We start from the raw sequence: 18699 nt of genomic DNA, 5'->3' as shown, positions 1-18699 counted from the left end.
GCATCTGTAACCTGTGGTTGTTGTTGAACGACTGAGAGGCCTAGATAATGGGCCATTCTTTTGACGAGGCCTGCATAGGAAGTGAGATTGTCGGATGGGGATATAGGTAGATCATCTGCGACAGCTTGGTTAGGAGACTTGTGGTCAGGGGAGGTGTGAGCCTCAGAGGCCTCTGTACCAGAATCCTCTTCTACAGAATCAGAGTAGTCCTGATCTGGCATTTGGACCGGAGTGACTTCGGTTTGACTGGTTAAAAGCTTTGGTGGTATGACTTGGGGGTTGGGAGGACTGAGTTCTGGATTATGGTGGGAAGGATCCTCAGTCGGAGGATGAGGCAGAGATGCTGAAGGTCTAGATTTGTAGGGCGACCTTGATCTGTGGGCAGAGTGGGTCGAGTAACGATCCCAGTCGGAATAGCCTGCCAGAGTCAACCACAGCATGGATGGTGGATAACCCCCATAGAGATATCTCAGTTGGCGTTGATCCCAAGACAGAGGTGGTGGTGGAGGTAGAAAGACTCGGGGGGGTCGACTTTTGGATTGGGTACGTCTCTGAGACAAAGCATTAGCCTGCCTTTGAGAGCGGTCCCTATAAACTCGGTCATTGATATCGACAGATTGAAGAAGCATATGTGGAGGATGATGCTGCGTGCTGTTAGAGGCGTGTCGATTCCGACGTGAATCGATGTTGGGAGCCTCTGACACCGTCGATGTCGACGACGGGGAAGGAGAGGGAGAAAGCTCTGCATCCATGGGACGACTAAGGGGCTCCACCGTCTCGATATCCGAGTAAGGACGCTCCAGTTGTTGTATAGGAGAGTCCAAGAGTTGAATGGTCGGTATCGGCGGAGCAGCATGGGCCTCTGATGCCAATACTGCCGTTGGAGCGGGAGGCACTTTAGGGGCATCACCCAGTGCAGACACCGCTACCTTCCCCTTCTTTGCTGCTCTTAGGGACTTAAAGGAGCCCTTTTTTGCGGACTTATGCTCCTTACTTGACTTGGTCCTCTTCTTCACCGGAGTGGAAGTGGAGGATTGCGCCTTCGATGCCAGTGGCTTCGACGTCGGCCAATGTCGGAGGAGGGCCTCGATGCCGGAGCCGTCGATGGTCTCTCACACTCCATCACTGAGGGAGGATGTAACGCCAACTCAAGTAGCGCCACTTTAAGGTGCGCAGCTCGGTTTTTTCTTGTCTGGTTCCAAAACCTAGCACAGTGCCGACAAGACTCAGGTTGGTGAGATTCCCCCAAACAAAAAATACAGAGGGTGTGGCGGTCAGGTGGAGCGAGTTTACTGCCGCAACCCTTGCCGCGGTTGCAAAAGCCCCACTTCTTCTCCATAAAAAATAAAAAAATGGAGAAGAAGGGGTTTTTTTGGGGGGGGGGGGAGCCCAAAGGCCAAACTCAGGTAAGCCTGCAACTTCCCCCTCAACAAAAAACCCCTTTTTTTGGAGTTTTTGAAGAACAAACGAAGAAAGGCCAAGAAAAAAGAAGAAAACTAAGGAAAAAATACGAAGAGCCATGAGGCAATTATTAAAAAGAGAACTGATCAGACCGACGAAGAAAACGTCTTTCCAACGCGGCGGTAAGAAAGGAACTGGCGGGATGTCTGCGCCCACCCCTCTGGGCATGTGTGGTTCCTGCGCATGCCCGAGGTCTGGGCGCGAAAATCTGTTAAGAGCTTGCTACAATGCCGATTGATCCAGCGCGTGCGCACTAGATCCCATGGGTGTGAAGCACAGAGACAACGTCGAAGATCTTTGTAAAACTGAAGTCCTTATTCCCCTCATTAGGGGGAAAAGCACAGGCAAGTCATGCAATGGAGAGATCATGCAGAAATCTGAGCAGGAAGTGTGGGAAAATCACAGCATTTAAAATGGCCATTGCTCTGCTGCCCAATGGAAGTGGTGAACAGCAGAGGAACCCACTGCTATGGCTGCAAGGCCAATGCTGGCACATGCAGGTGGTTCAAGAGGCAGGGAAACTGGTGAATCTCCTGCAGAACCTCTGAAAGGCTTAGGCAGCAGCTCTATCACACAGCTCTCCCAAGCCAATGTAAGGGTTGGGAGCTTTCCTAGAATGTCTCCAGGCTCAGGGGTCCTATGGCCACATTGTTTAACACAGGCTGCCATGAAGAAATGTGCTTGGCTCAAAGTTTAACCAACCAAAAGCACCACTTAATCAGACTGATTAACATTGCAGATCATTTTACTGTTGCATTCCATATTTACAGAGTATCTGTACGCCAGCACAGTGTTCTTCTGTAATCCCTGCCTTTCTTATCCAGTTGCGACACTGTTCTCTATCGCTCCCTCCTACTGGCAGCAGGACAATTATCTGTATGCCAGTCCTGGACCTGGGCTGTCGTAAGTCATCATGCCTCAGCCCTATGAAGACAATATGGGGATAATGGACTACACTGCAGAGCTGTTGTGTGCCAGGTATGCACTTCTCCAGCTGAACCTAAGGAATAATAAAAGTCACCTCTCTTACAAAGTGGATGGAAAGACTGAAGAGAAACACCTATTATTACATATTAATTAGAGGTAGACATGCACATGAAGTACCAGGCACGCCTTAAGTAACATTTCAAAATACTAAATATTAGATCTGCAGTGGCAATACCCCCCCCCCCCGCCGGCACAACACGCCCATAAAGGCTCCTACGAATTCAGTGAGTTTTCATTGACGGAAGTTTCCCAAACTTTTAAGCTTAAAGATGATAAACATAGCACATTCTGATAGATTCCAGTGGGTAGCCGTGTTGGTCTGAGGCAGCAGAACCAAGTTTGAGTCCAGGGGCACCTTTAAGACCAACAAAGTTTCATCTTGTGTGCTTATAACTTTGTTATAGCACATTCTGGTTCACAAACATGTATCCACATGAGCAGAGGCACTGGGGATATGGGAATCGCAGACAGAAACGGAATCTCCCCCTAAGGTGATCTGCACGATCTGACATGTGCACAAAGGAAGGTGGGTGGGAGGGAGAAGTGGGTTCTATTGAATTTATCCACAAGACAAGGGATTCCTATAATGTTCCTACAACGGCTGGATCACACCACACGTTGCAGATCACACGGCTTCATAATGGTAAGAATAAAACTACCCTCCCCCTCCAAGCTTGTTATAACATTTATATTATTAAGAGATACATATTTTAAGGGCTCAACAGCCTCTGTGATTGAGAGGAAAGGAACTTGAATGTTGTGTTTCTGAAAGCATTTTGTTGCAGTCTCAAAGTGCCAAATGAAGGTCAAAGGCTACTGAAAACAAAGTTACACTTACCTGGAACTGCTGTTCATTGACATCTTCTATGCAGACACACATTAGGACCGGACCTGCACAGGCTGGCCGTGAACATTTTCTTTCTAGTTAAAAATATCCAAAGAGGGGGTGTCCTGCCCCCTTTCGGAGTTGGTGCATGCACAGGATTCCCACCCAACGCACCACATACTCTGTGGGCAGGCGCCCTCTTCCCTCAGTTCCCACTAAGCTGCTGCAAGTCCCTTTTCATGGCACAATAGGCCCTGTGAGAGCTCATGGTGGGGTGGGAGGGAAGGAATGTGTGCCTGCATAGAAGACGTCGATGCACAGTTACAAGTAAGTGCAACCCTGTTTTCATTTTCATTTCAAGTTGTGGAGTTTGATGCATCTTGCACGGCCCTGGTTGGTTCTATATGCTCCAGGAAGCCAGACATGTCCCCGAGAGGTACTTTTTTGGAGGCACTTTGGGTGGGGGTCTGCAACTCCCCCCCCCCCGGTCCAATCCACATGTAACTTGCAGGGCAAGTTGGGGAACATCCAGGGGAGGAGCTCCATGAGTTTGAAGCATTTAGCTTGGCCAGGATTGGTGCTATGGACTCCGGAACCTGCGCCTCACATCTCCCCACAGCACTTTCCTGGGGGTACCTTGTTTGGGAGCCCATAACTCAAGCCCCCCAAATCCAATCCACCCATAACTTGCAGGGCATGTTGTGCCCCTCCCTGGGAGGGGTTCCACGAGTCTCATACCTGTAGTCCAAGGTCAGTTTTATGCACCCCTGAACCATTGCCAAGAATGTTCCTGAAAAGCAGTTTCCTGGGGCACCTTGTTTGGAGCTCTCACCTGGCTTGGGGGTCCGTAACTTGCCCCCCCCCAGTCCAATCATCACCAGACTTGGTGGCCAATCCAAGAGTAGTCCACTGAAGATGAATCATGATTTTGGGGTCTCTATGGCGACCCCCCCCTTCAGAATTGATTTGGTTCACGAATCCGATTACCCAGTTTGTGGCCATCCATAATAATTAACTATGATATGGGGGCAAGGAGGGGGTTTGAGGAATAGGCAATATATTAGATCAGTAACTATACAGCGAACAATGGTTATGAAGGGATTCTGAACTCCGACTGTTCACTGTGGTATAGGGTTTGGTGTAGTGGTTAAGAGCAGCGGACTCTAATCTGGAGAACCAGGTTTGATTCCCCATTCCTCCACATGCAGCTGCTGCATGACCTTGGGTCAATTACAGTTCTCTCAGAGCTGTTCCCTCAAGAGAAGTTCTTTCAGAGCTCTATCAGCACCACCTACCTCACAGAGTGTCTGTTGTGGGGAGAAGAAGGGAAAGGAGATTGGGACCGCTAGTGAGCTACTCATCAGAGGAGGTGGGGTGAGTCTCTCTCTGGATCAGAGCCTGCAGAATAGCCTTGCCCCATCTGCCTCTTTCCTCGCCTAAAAGTCTAGCATAGTGTTTCACAAATGTGTCCTCTGTCAACCAGGTTGCTGCCTTGCAAATGTCCATAAGAACATAAGAGAAGCCAATGTTGGATCAGGCCAGTGGCCCATCTAGTCCAACACTCTGTCACACGGTGGCCAGAAATACCAGGTGCCATTAGGAGGTCCAGTAGTGGGGCCAGGACACCAGAAGCCCTCCCATTGTTGCCCCCCCCCCAGCACCAACAAGGGAACTTGTTAATGAAAAGTAGCAGACGACCCCTATGCTTGAGTGGAGAGTGCTTTCACATCAAGTGGACACAGTTCTCCAAATGCCATGTAGCAGGAATGGATGGCAGCAACTACTCACCTGGACACGGGCTGGGCTGGGCTGGGCTGAAGCAGCTTTGCCCTTCTTGGGGTCCCAATAACAAATAAATAGTGCTTTGTTTTTACGAAATGGTTTGGTTCTATTTATATAGTAAAAGAAGGCCTTCCTAACATCAAGGGTATATAAGGCCTTTTCCACTTCTGTGCTCCAAGTGGGGGGAAAATACCAGCAGGAAAATTTCCTGTGCTGGGTGGAACTTGGAAACTATTTAGGCAAGAAGTCTAAACTCAGGTATACTACAACATGCTCACTAAATACTTTGAGAAAAGGAGGATCAACCTTCAGAGCTGCCAATTCACTGACTCTTCTGGCTAATGTAACGGCCACTAAGAATGCTACCTTCCTTGGGAGTACAGCTAAGGAGCAGGAAGCTAGAGGATGAAATGGTGGTTTCAGCAGTCTGGCTAATACTAAAGGCAACGACCACTGAGGGATAATACAGGGCAGGGGTGTCAAACATAAGGCCCGTGCACCGGAGCTGGCCTGCACAGTGCTCTTCTGCGGCCCACGACCAATGATGCAAGGGAGGGAGCGCCGGGGGGGGGGGTCCGGAGCCATTCCACTGTGGCTTCAGCACAGCAAAACAACCACGTCTATAGCAATCAAGCATCCCACCTATGTGGGTTTTCCTCTGCACCCCCCTCCCAGCCCATGGGGCCTTGCAGTGAGGACACACCAACTCAGAGCTTACCAGCTACTATCCTTTATACAGTCTCTATCTCCGCTACCTGGCATTACATTTTATGGCACAGATGGCCCAGCCTGACAAAGTGACATTTATGTCAGATCCAGCCCTCATAACAAATGAGTTTGACACCTCTGATACAGGGTGTACGGGGAAAACATTGGTTGGCCCCTTTAAGAAACGTTGAGCCAACTTACAGTCAAAAACAGAGTCCCTGCACCTCCTCGTGGAGAGTGGCAATGGCCACTGAAGACACCGCTGAACCAGACTGTGCTAGTGACGACACCAATGCTAACGGGAAGGTAAAAGGTTATTCACCCCTAACAGACACCCAGGACTCAAAATGAGCCCATTTCCAGTCATAAGAATATCTTGTTGAGGGCGTATGGGCTTGAGGCAAGATATCTCTTACTCCTTGGGAGAAAGATCGCTTTACAGCCAAATCCTCCATGCCACCAAGAGTAGCCATGCTACATCACAGTGCACCAATGGACTGTGCGGGAGTAGGTCTAGGGCGGAAGGGAACGGTACGTAGTCTGCGCCTGCTAAGTGGAACAGCTCTGAGAACCAGATCTGGCAGGGGCTATTAGGATGCCATCTGTCCACTCAGCCACCATCTTCCCTATAACCTTGCTTAGGAGAGGGAAGGGAGGAAATGCATAAAAGAGTGCGTCTGACCAAGCTTCTAAGGAAGAGAAAATGGCCTCTCATCTTCAGAGGAAATGAACAAAAGGGTACATAAAGTAGTGACTGCAGATAATATTGATCCCTGTCTGTATGAATATAATCTGATCTCAAAGGAGACCCAGGGGTTTTTGATATGGGACAGTACCGGGTAATCAAAAGCCCAGACCCTCTTGGCACAAACCATGGTTTGACTCTGAGCGCAGGAGGGCTAAGAATTTACTTAATACTAATTAGGCCTTACACAGAAGTAACCCCACAGCTTTTTCAGCAATGGATTTGAAACATCAAAAAACACAGTATAAGTTGCTCATTAAGAGCAAGAAGCAGGAAAATATTAAAGCATCATGGGTGGAACTTTGGAGGGCGGTGAAAGAAAATAATTCAGTTTTATTTTGGAAACTGGTCTCTGTATCATCAGGTAAACCTCAAAATATTTTTAATAATCCCGTTTCTGCGGAGGCTTTGGTAACACATTATAAGAGGCTGTATAGTGAAACCATTACAAGCTCTATTACTCCTGACACCATCTCTTATCAACCTTCGTGGCCTCCGGTGAGTTGCTTAGAACTGAAACAACTTATAGGTACCTTGAAGCCAGGGAAAGCCCCTGGCATAGATTTGATTTCCACAGAGTTAATTAAGAGAAATGCTGGATGGTGGGCCCCTGTTCTAGCATCCCTATTTACACAAATTGATCGGTCCCCAGGGATTGGGGGACTGCCATAATTATCCCGTTGTATAAGAAAGGTAATAAAGAAGACCCTAATAATTACAGACCCATAAGCCTGCTCAGCGTAGTGAGCAAACTTTACGCAAAATATCTATTATGGAAATTCAGAGACTGGTTAGAAAATGATTTCTGTATGGCGGACGAACAAGCTGGATTTAGTAAAGGTCGCAGCACATTAGATCACTGTATGGTTTTGGACCACCTGATCGCCAAATATTCATCTAAGTCAAGTGTATCCCTTTATGCGGTCTTTCTTTTTTTTTTTTAATAAAGGCTTTATTGACTCTCCTAAAAAGGAGAGGTATTTCGCTTAAGTAGAAAAATGGGGAGGGTATATAGTGGGAGAAAGAGAAAGCTGAGTGATATATTAACTTGTAAATTAGTCTGTTAATAATGTCCAAATTATCTTCTTAGGCTTCTTCTGTGTGCAGTCAAACTTCTTTCTTCAAACCAGTTAAAGATGTTATCTATATTAGTATATTAGTAGTGTTCATCTGATGCTCTGTTATTAAAGTTTCCTCAAGGCGCATTCAGAACCGATTCTTGGCGTGCTGGCTTCTTTTAAATTCCCAATTTAATGGAGGAGCTTCTTCTGTTTCCCTCTCTCCGGCTTTTCCAGTCCTCCTTCAGGTCGCTGTTAACGCTTTCAGTTCATATGCTATAAATTCTCACTCTTTCATGCCCTTTCAGAAGATCTCTAGCTTTGAGAATGGATTTTCTTTTTTTTGTATTCCGGTTTCGCTTTTAAACGCTGCCATTCTCTTCACTGGATCTTCCTCCGCAACTGTTAACTTTTAAAAGCACTTGTAAGACACTTTCTCGCTGTCACAGTTCAGCTTCTCTCACAGTTCCCCGTCAGACTCACAGCTTTAAACAATCCAAGCATTAATCAGCCGGCTCTCACAAAAAAGCAAACGCCCAGACCAGAAGTTCCTCCCTTCTTCTCCGCTTGTCTTTTACCAGCTCCGACATCTTGTTATTTTTATTTACTTTTAATAAAGTTCTTAAAACGCGCTCCAGATAAACAGAAATTTCTCGCTTTACTTCAAATGCATCAAAAGAAATCACCACTATTCACACAGTCCATTCCCCCCCTTTTTTCTCTCGCTTACGAAGTTAGAGGGTTCACCTCCTCGTCTTTTCCCCTTTATGCGGCCTTTCTTGACCTTAAATCAGCCTTTGACACAGTCTCTAGAGTTATTTTACGGGATAAATTAAGCTCTACCAATATCGACAGGCGCCTACTCTTTCTTATCCAGGTCCTTTACAATCAGACTTCGATACAGGTAAAATATACCCCCCAAGGGCACCTGACAGATCCCATAAGTACAGACAAAGGGGTCAAACAGGGTTGTCTTCTGCCCCCCCCCCAACTTTTATATTAATGACCTGGTGGTTTACATTAACCAGCCGGAGTGTCATCCTCCAAAACTTGGTAGCAAACATGTTGGTGTTCTTCTATATGCTGATGATGCGGTTCTTCTGTCAAGAACTCCTATAGGCCTTAGAAGAGCACTTAAATTATTTTCTGAATATTGCCATGACAATAGATTAGAAATAAATTACGCTAAAACCAAGGTAATGGTTTTTGCTAAAAGGTCACCAAAATATTATCACTGGACTCTAAATTCCTCCTCTATAGAACAGGCTTCTAGTTTTAACTATCTGGGGGTTCAGTTCCAGGAAAATGGCTCGAGATCTAGCAATATAAGCATGGCAACATTAAAGGCCAGCAGGACTGCTGGGGCTATCCAGAAATTTTATTGGCATAAAGGGGGTAAATGCATAATAGCAGCTCTCCATTTGTTCAAAGCCAAATCTCTTAGCCAACTCACTTTTGGTGTGCCCTTTAATATCACTTCAAATTTTAAAAAACTGGAGGCTGTTCAATCTAAGTTTCTAAGAACAATCCTCCAAGTTCACCCTGTTACTTCAAATGCCTTGATCAGAATAGAAACAGGCATGATCCCGGTGGAGGCGAGACTTTGGATGCTGGCCATTCAATACTAGCTGAAACTTTCTTTTTTTCCTAGAGGATTGGCAAGTTTAATTTTCCAGGATACCTTTGTCCCGCCTTGGCTAAGGGTCATCGAAAAAAAACTTTCTCAACTTGGTCTCTCAAAACAATTTCTTAGCTCTTTCACATACAACAAAGCGAGAGAGTTAGTGAGACAGAGAATCCAGGACATAGCTAGACAGGAGGATCTTAATAACTCATGCAAACGGCAAGCCCTCTTAGAACCGTTGTATAAGGTAGTGCCTGTGCCCAATCTTTTTTATCTAGAAAATCATGAGTTCAGGAGAACGTTTACCCTCATGAGGTGGGATGCCCTCCCTTCAGCGGTTACAGAGGGGAGGTTTAATTAAAAAAAACCCCTTGCTGATCGTATATGTCGCTTCTGCAATGACGGAATTGAAACCTTAATGCATGTTATATATGACTGTAGGGCATATAGACACTTTCGTGATATTCTCTCCCACTTTCTACAACTACTCTGTCCTCAACTAGTCAAAAGATGCAATTACTGAAGAACCTCCTAGAAAGTAAGTGCCCCAAGGTTACGGCTAAACTTGCCAAATTTGGCTGGTTAGCTGTAAGGACTAGAAAGCTCCTAGTGAAAGGCGAATAGATGTAATTTGTTACAGGACTCAACAGGTTTTACATGCATGCTCTGTTTGATATTCATTTTATATATTTTATTTATGCTTGTGGTTGTATGAATTTGGTTTGAGTTAGTTTGTTGTATTAGAGTGGTGGCTTTTTGCTGTGAATAAATTTGTTGTTGTGTTGTTGTTGTTGACGACCAAGGGATCTGGAATGCATCCCTCAAGAAAGTCAGGTCGCTGCCCACTAGGGAGCAGAAGTCTGGCGCTTTCTTGGACTCGGCCGTAGCAAACAGGTCTGCCTGAGGATACCCCCATGTGTCAAAAATCACCTTGATGTATCTGTGCTGGACAGACCATTCATTGTTGGACTGACAGATCCTGATCAGCTGGTCTGCTTCCATATTTAAAATCCCTGCTATGTGGATGGTTCTGGGAAAGTGCGCCGATGCTCAAAGCTATTTCCAAAGCCGCTGTTGCCTCTAGGCAAAGCCTCCTTCTTTGTTGAAATAATATACTGTTGCAGTATTGTCTGTTTCCATCTACATCTTTTTTGTCCTTGAGAATACCTGAAAAGGAGGTAAGGGTAACTCACTGCATGAAGTTCCAGGGAATTAATATGGGGAGTAACCTGCATTGAAGGTCACTGACCCTGCACTGAAAAACCTTTGCAGTGGGCACCCCAACCCAAAAGCAAAGCATCTGTGGTCAGAGTGACCTGGGGAACCCAGAAACCAAACTGGATCCCTGAGAACAAGTTAGCATCATCTAGCCACCACGGCAGAGACCCAACCACCAACCTAGGTATTGAAAAACAGTACCTTGGGGGTTGTTTGTTGGGGTCATACCTCTGGATCAATTCTCCGTTATAGTCTATGGAGCCCATCGACTATAATGGTCCCCATGGGCTGTAACTGAGCTTGAAAAAATAGATTTTTTGCACACCCCTATTACTTGGTCCCTTGGACTGCAAGAAGAACAAATCAGTCAATCCTAAAAGAAATCAACCCTGACTGTTCCCTGGAAGGCCAGATAATGAAACTGAAGCTCAAATACTTTGGCCACCCAATGAGAAGGGAGCACTCACTGGAGAAGGCCCTGATGCTGGGAAAGACTGAAGGTCAAAGAAGACAGGGACGGCAAAGGATGAGATGGTTTGACAGTGTCATCGATGCAACGAACATGAAATTGAGCAAACTTCAGAGGACGGCGGAAGACAGGAAGGCCTGGCGGGGTCCATGGGGTCGCGAAGAGTCGGACTCGACTGTGCGACTGAACAACAACAACAATTACTTTTTAGTATGATTTGTAAGATGCTTTGAGTACAGTAAAAGTGGGATATAAATATTTGAATAAATAAGTAGTTTGGACGGGTTTGCCAACATTTAAGCAACTTCCTGTTTGTTAAGTTACGCAGGCTTCTGACAGTGATTGTTCCACCTGTGTTATGCTTGACCTGTACATCTGTCATATTTTACTAACACCCCCCCAAAGTAGACTGCAAAATCCCCCCCACCCCAAAAGTGCTGGTATGTTTTCTGAGGCTCACTGCAGGACAACGGTCTGAGGCCAGGTCTACAAATGTAGTGGAAAAAGGTGGGTAGACCTGGTCTACCCCACAGAGGACAATATTTTCTGTAATGAAATTTAATTTGACTTGATTCTGTTTTCTCTTATAATGTTTAAATTATTGTTAATATACAGTTCGAATATAGTTTAAAATAATTATCCCTGAGATTTTTACAAGGTTAAGGAAATAATCTTCTAAGAAGCTAATTTATGCGATAGTCAAATGTGGACTCACTCACAACTTTAGTGCTACAGACTCTAATCTGGAAGAACTGGGTTTGATTCCCCATGCCTCCAACATGCAGCTGATGGTGTGACCTTGGGTCAGTCACAAGTTCTCTCAGAGCTGTTCTCTCAAGAGCTCTCTCAGCCCCACCCACCTTCACAGGGTGTCTGGTGTGGGGAGGGGAAGGAGTCTGTAAGCCACTCTGAGACACCTTTGGGTAGTGAATAGCGGGGTATAAATCCAATCTCTTCTTCTTCTTCTACCTCACAGGGTGTCTGTTGTGGGGAGGGGAAGGGAAAGGGATTGTAAGCTGCTCTGAGAATCCTTCGGATAGTGAAGAGCGGGGTATAAACCCAATCTCCTCTTCTTTTTCTAGTGCTAGTTTTTTCCACTCACGAGAAAGAATTTTTGCTCACAACACTGTGGAGCTTAGAGGGAACATTGTTCATACCTCTTGACAAACCAGATTTGCAAGTTCTGCATGTGCAGCCTTGCTAACGGAATCACTGCAGTACTTGAGGCCTTAAACCCCTAATAGCTGCTGAATTGCCTTCACCAGCTGCCAAAGTTTTCTCATCCAGCACAGCACTATTATCTTAATGCTTTTAAGCCCTGCCTGCAGGCAAAAAGGCTCTCCCCATGATAGTATTGAGGAAGGCACCAATGAACTAAACTCACTGAGAGGGTTCAAGTTGAAACTTCCCCATTCACCATTAGACCTAACCTGCTACAGGTGAAAACAATGCAGTGAACTTGGCTGTTCAGTAGGTCACGACTGGGGACCACAATAAGCCAGTTGTCTAGGTACAGAATAATAGAGCGATCCTGTGTGTGGAGATGCACCACCACTACAGCTATTCACTTGGTGAATATTCTTGGTGCAGTAGCAAGACCGAATGGGAGGGATGTGTACTGGAATAGCTCAGAGTCTTGCCTAAACTGTAAATACCTCCAAAGGGATTGGTGTATTGAAATATGAAAATAGGCGTCCTTTAAATCAAGGACCATGAACCACACAGCTGGGGGCAAGGAATTCAATCACAGAAGAAAGTGAGACCATTCTAAATTTTGACATTTTTAAGAACTGACTTAATTTTCTGAAATCCAGTATAGGCCTGCATCCACCATCCTTTTTATCTACCAGAAAACATTGTGAGTGAAACCTCCGGGAGCATAGCCCATCTGGAACCTGTTCCACCACACCCTTCTGCAGAAGTTCCCTTAGCTGAACTCTGAGTTCTGGGTAGGCGTTATCCACCATGGTAGAAGCTGGGGATTGGGACAACAATTCTAACCTATAGCCTCCTTGAACTACAGAACTTTAGAGAGCCAGTTTAGTGTAGTGGTTAGGAGCGCAGACTCTAATCTGGGAGAACCGGGTTTGATTCCCCACTCCTCCACATGCAGCTGCTGGTGTGGCCTTGAGTCAGTCGCAGTCAGAGCTATTCCCTGAAAGGCAGTTTTTGAAAGAGTTCTCTCAGCCCCACCTACCCCACAGGGAGTCTGTTATGGGGAAGGGAAGGGAAAGGAGATTGCAAGCTGCTCTGAGATGCCTTCAGGTAGTGAAGACGGGGTATAAATCCAATCCCTTCTTCAAGATAAAACCCAACTATCCAAAGTAATTTGGCACCAAGACTTTGCAAACTGTGCCAACCTATCTTTAAAAATAGGAATGTCTACAACTACTGGGGCGGACATAGAACTTTGCTGGCTGGTGGCCTTGGTCCCTCTGGGGGTTCTGTTGAGTAGGCCTCGGCCATGGGGGTACCCTTCTTTTTCAAAAAGGGGGACGACTGAAAAGGGCATTGAGGATACGCAAACAACGGCTGGCGAGGTTGTCTCTAGCCCCTGTAGAAAGGGGTGGCAAAGCTGTACTGCCTTCAAGAGAAATGTTGTCTTTGAGTCGGAGCTGAGGAAAACACAGCCAGTGATCTGGCTGTCTAGCAGTTCTTCATAGTGGAGAGGAACTCGTCTGTGGACTGTGGAAAGAGCTGATCCCTCAAAGGGAAGATCCACAACGTTACATCGAGTCTCCGGAGGGACAGCAGTGTTGCATAGCCACAAGTGCCTCTTGAGGACTATGGCAATTGATCTGGCTGCTGCCTCAGCAGCATGTCCGCCCGCATTAATCTCCTGTTTCAAGAGTTTTACAACCTCGGACAGGACTAGTTTAGGCAGGGGCTTAAATTCACTGGGCAATCTGTCCAGGTACTGGAAAAGACTCTCCCAGAGGAAAAGTTGGTAGCCTCCCATAGTCACCTGATAATTTACTACTCAAAAATTGAGAGCAGAGGAAGCATAAAACTTTCTTCCCAAACCATCCAGACAGCAGCTTTCCCTGTCAGCTGGGGATAAATGCTGGCCAGGCCACTGACGTACCTGCATGTCTTCTGTCATTAATGAAGATGGTGGTGGATGTGCAGACAAACTTGCAGGAATCTTGCTTTTCTCGATATAAGTTTCTGATCTGACGAGAAGCAGCCTGAATAGAGGCTGCTTTTTGCCAGATTGGAACTGTGAGGTCAGAGAGACCCTCCAGGATCAGAAAAGCAACTACACCTGGAGTATCAGCATATAAAAAGGTAAAGGTTCCCCGGCTCGAAAGTCAGTTGAATCCGACTCTAGGGCTGCGGTGCTCATCTCCGTTTCAAAGCCGAAGAGCCAACGCTGTCCAAAGACATTTCCGTGGTCATGTGGCCGGCATGACTAAACACCAAGCCGCACGGAACGCTGTTCCCTTCCCACCGAAGTGGTACCTATTTATCTACTTGCAATTTCTTGCTTTCAAACTGCTAGGTTGGCAGGAGCTGGAACTAGAGACGGGAGCTCACTCTGTCATGCGGCACACTCGGGTCTCAAACTGCTGAACAACCGACCTTCCACAGCCTGCAGTTCAGCGTCTTAACCACTTGAGCCACCGCAGCTCCTTTATCAGCATATAGACAACTCAATATTCTTGTCTTTCGGACGATTGTCCAAAGTGGAAACATCAATGTCCAGGGCTTTCCGCCATCCTTAGCATTTGCTCTCCATAGAGACAGAGGCCTTCGCTAGGAGATACCGGGGTCAGGTCGCCCATGGCGTTGTCAGGTGACCGTTCCAAAGCACTCTCGGAACTATAATGAGATGCTGTGGATCTCTCTTCTTCGGGCTCATGGCATGGAGAACGGAACAGAACCAGTGTGGTGTGGGTATCCATGTATGCTCATGTATGCAAATCATGCCCCTCTAAGTTTGAGGGTGATGGCCTGCTCATCAGTTTAAATATATGGTGACGTGTAATAAGAATGCTGTGGGGGAGCTGAAGGCTGCCAAGATAAGGGAGATGCCAATTCCGAGGGTACCAGTTGTCCTGCAGGGATGCTAGGTTCGTCACCAACTACATCTGAAAAGGAACCGGCCAAGGAGGCAAAGTGTGGTAACGAGGTGTGCGGGGGGAACTAGGATGATGTCCCGATCAGTCTGCGGACCCTTAGAAGATTTGGCGCGTCCCGACTTGGGTGCAGCCTCGATCTTGTCCTTATGCTTTGATTTTATAATGTCTCTCTCTTCACTGGAGGTTCCGGGTGTGACTGGACTTTAGTCGATGGTCCTGGAGTAGGCAAATGTGGGTGCCTAGATTCTGCCTCCGGAGCGACCAAAGCGGCTCTTTTTGGAGGGACTGGAGCCTTCGTGATAGTTGGGCCCGTAGGAAGCAAACGGACTGGTGGGGGTCCAGAATGGATCTCAGTGGTCAGAGCCGGAGGAAGAGAACCCGAACTCAGAGTTCCTTTGGAAGGATCTGAGGAAGATCCCTTTCAGCCTAGAGGCCCTACCTGACCGGCCCTTGGGGGGTAAAGCACTGGCAAATCAAACAGGCTCCAACATTGTGGGCCTCTCCTATATACCGAAGGCAAAGTTCATGCTCTTCACTGTGCATCATTTTTGTTCCACATTTTGATCATTTTTTTAAACAGTGCCTTCGATGCCATCACAAGGGACCACAAGCACGACACAGCGGGGGTCCCCCCAACAAAGAGGCATGCCTCCCACAAAGTTGAATCCTGAAGAAGTACAACAAATCAATCCTCAATGGACAAAAGAGTTTCTCTCTTCCACAAAGATGACAAAGCAGAAAAATCAGCGGAGCATGCTAGAAAGCTTCCTATCCTTGTGGCAGTGAAAAAGGAACTGCGGGAAAAGGGGAACTTGCCCACAGAGCGCGTGGTGCACTGGCTGGGAATCCTGCACATGCACCAGCTCCAAAATGGGTGCGGCACCCCCCCTTTGGAGTCTTTTCGTTAGAAATAAAATGTCCGTGGCCGGCCTGCACAGCTGCAGTCCCAATGTGGGGCTTCCTCTCCTTTGCAAATGTTTTCTGCCACGTCTGACCTACGTAAGTTAAAATGTCGCTGTTGAAAGTGGTGTTATGTGGCTGATGTCTGCATTCAACAAAAGCCTGACTTGGAGCACAATTACCAAGACAATAAGCAAGATTTCCAAAGCTCTCCCTACATCCATAGTGGTTTGGAGTGTGTGTGTGTGTAGGGATGGGAAACCCCTTAATGGGACGAAAAGGATCTCACAAAACACACCCACAGGGGATCTGGGTTGCAGGTTACTAGAGAACCATATATTTAATTCATATCCTGCTGGTGGTTGTAATTCATATCCCACTGGTGGTGCTGTGAGTGGGGTGGGGTGGAATAAAACTGGAAGGATGAACTCCTCATTGAGGTCTTGTGGCCAGCAGCTGGGCCAACTGGGTAAATTCTGTAGGGCCCAGGGGTCATTTCCTGCAGGAGCGCACAGGAGCGGAGCTCTGGCAGTAAAGAGCCCAGGGGGCGGGCACATGCAACAAGCCCCACCCCCTGCTCCCAGCAGCCCTCAGTCAGAGCAAGAAGCAGCCAGGTAAGTTGCAGAGCCCCCCCCCCGGCCCCCCGGTCCGAAACAGTCCAGTGGCACCTTTAAGACCAAATTTTATTCAGGTACAAGCTCTCCCTCCTCTGCGAGGACAGATTTGCACGTTCCCCCCCCCCCAATAGCTAGCAATCCAAAACAGTCCAGTGGAGCCCGAGTGGTGGGTGTTGCCTTCTGACACACTTCCGGTGATGTCAGGGGGTGTGGCATATGCAAATAAGTTATGCTAATGAGTTATGCTAATGAGCTCCTGCACCTCTTTTTCTACGAAATGACCCCTGGTAGGGCCCATTTTGTAAAGGCATGCAGCGGGCAAAATAAAACCAGGAATTATGAGAAGCTGCTTTTTACTGTGAACTACAGTTTGAAAAACTAGATGCCAAAACGTTAAGGTGGAAGAAGACCGTTAATGAAATGAGGAGTGATATAAGTAATATAAGAAAGAAATGGGATGACAGGGAGACGGCTCAAGGAAAATGCACAGGCCACCCCTGCCGCTAATCAAAGTTATGCAAAAGGCACATTTAGATCAAAGAAATGAGTAAGACAAATGTGTTAACAGCAGTCTGATGACTCTGTAGGAAGATTTTATTTAGAAGCCATGTTTCAACTTCTCCTACTGCCGCAGAATGAGAAATAGAAATCAACTTTGTCAAGAATGCTCAAGGTAATACAATAAGAGATTAAGTGCAGAAAGATTGGGACAGCTCTGTGCAACACAGACACACAAACTATAACACTTATCACTTCAGAACACAGGGCTTTCAAATTAAAGGCCTGAAATTCTGCTTTAAACATTCCCTCCCCCAATACAGATATTCTAAGAGCCTATACCCTCTCAAAAGTGATCAGTTGGTCAAAGCACTGGCTTGGAACACAGGAGATTCAGGCTCAAATTTTTACTCATCCATAAAACTCATAGCTATGGAAGCTTTTGGCAATTAGTAGCTCTCATTCCAACTTATTTATGAAGTTAGTGGGAAGATATTGTACCTCAATGTTTTAAGTTGCCCCTTGATCTGATCAGATCAGTCAGGAGAAGAACATGCCACAATATCAAAAAGGGTTTTCCTTCAGACTCGGGGGACCACCCCAGGTTTGCAGAAAAATCTTAAACATTTAAATAATACATGGAGGGGGTTAAATCCCCTCCCCAACATTGAATGAACAGTCACAGAGAACTTAAAGCTGGCAGAGCTTCTGGGAGCCCTGAGGCCAATGCAGCACCAACCGTGCCCCATTGTGGAGAAAGGGAGGATATAAATAAAGCAAATAAATAAGACGTAAAAAGTAAAGGTAAAGGTTTCCCTTGCTCGAAAGCCAGTCGAATCCGACTCTAGGGTTGCGGTGCTCATCTCCGTTTCAAAGCCGAAGAGCCAGCGCTGTCCGAAGACGTTTCCGTGGCCATGTGGCCGGCATGACTAAACACCGAGGCGCACGGAATGCTGTTCCTTTCCCCACCGAAGCGGTCCCTATTTATCGACTTGCAATTTCTTGCTTTCGAACTGCTAGGTTGGCAGGAGCCGGAACTAGAGACGGGAGCTCACTCTGTCATGCGGCACACTCGGGTCTCGAACTGCTGAACTACCGACCTTCCGCAGCCTGCAGTTCAGCGTCTTAACCACTTGAGCCACCGCAGCTCCTAAGATGGGGGGGGGGGGGTAAAAAGTAGATTGGTGGATGTGAAGGAGAGAAGAAAGCAGGGACTGGTGAGGATACGGGAGTTGCTAGGATGAGGGAAGAGGAGACAGTGTGGGGAGGCAATGCAGGACAAAGTGCCTTGCACGTCGTTGCAGACTGCCCCCCGGTGCTCAGCCAGCACCATACTGACAGTATTTGATATATTACTGGCAAGCTGTCAGTCAGGAGTCAGGTGACAGGCAGATTGCATCAGACTCTGCCATAATCACCATGAGTCAGCTAAGTGTTAATTGCTGTGTCCTGATTGGTCAGTGTACATATATATTGTGACTTGTACAGCGCTACACGTCTCTTTTGGTGGGATCGTTGGTCTGCGCGGCACCTTGTCAGTCTGAACAGTGAGTTTGACTAAGGACTGTATATATGTTCCAGTGTCCAGTGTAAATACTCTGTACATACTTAAACAGAGTCTCTGCTATTTTACGGCATTTTCTAACTACCGTCACATACAACTGGGCCATAGGTTTCTTGGGGAGAGGCTGCCAAGGGGAGGGAAGGAAGGAAAGCTGAAGACC

General features: G+C 46.9%; 1 protein-coding gene across 1 annotated transcript in view; it reads right to left on the bottom strand.

Moving 5' to 3' along the window:
- Positions 1-18699, bottom strand: part of KDSR (3-ketodihydrosphingosine reductase) — a 79116-nt gene that overhangs the window by 18865 nt on the left and 41552 nt on the right. The window lies entirely within an intron of this gene.

Source organism: Gekko japonicus, unplaced genomic scaffold (assembly GCF_001447785.1).
Source record: "Gekko japonicus isolate JY-2015 unplaced genomic scaffold, Gekko_japonicus_V1.1 scaffold1186, whole genome shotgun sequence".
Classification (NCBI taxonomy): Eukaryota; Metazoa; Chordata; class Lepidosauria; order Squamata; family Gekkonidae; genus Gekko; species Gekko japonicus.
This window is presented reverse-complemented; position numbering and strand designations above follow the sequence as displayed.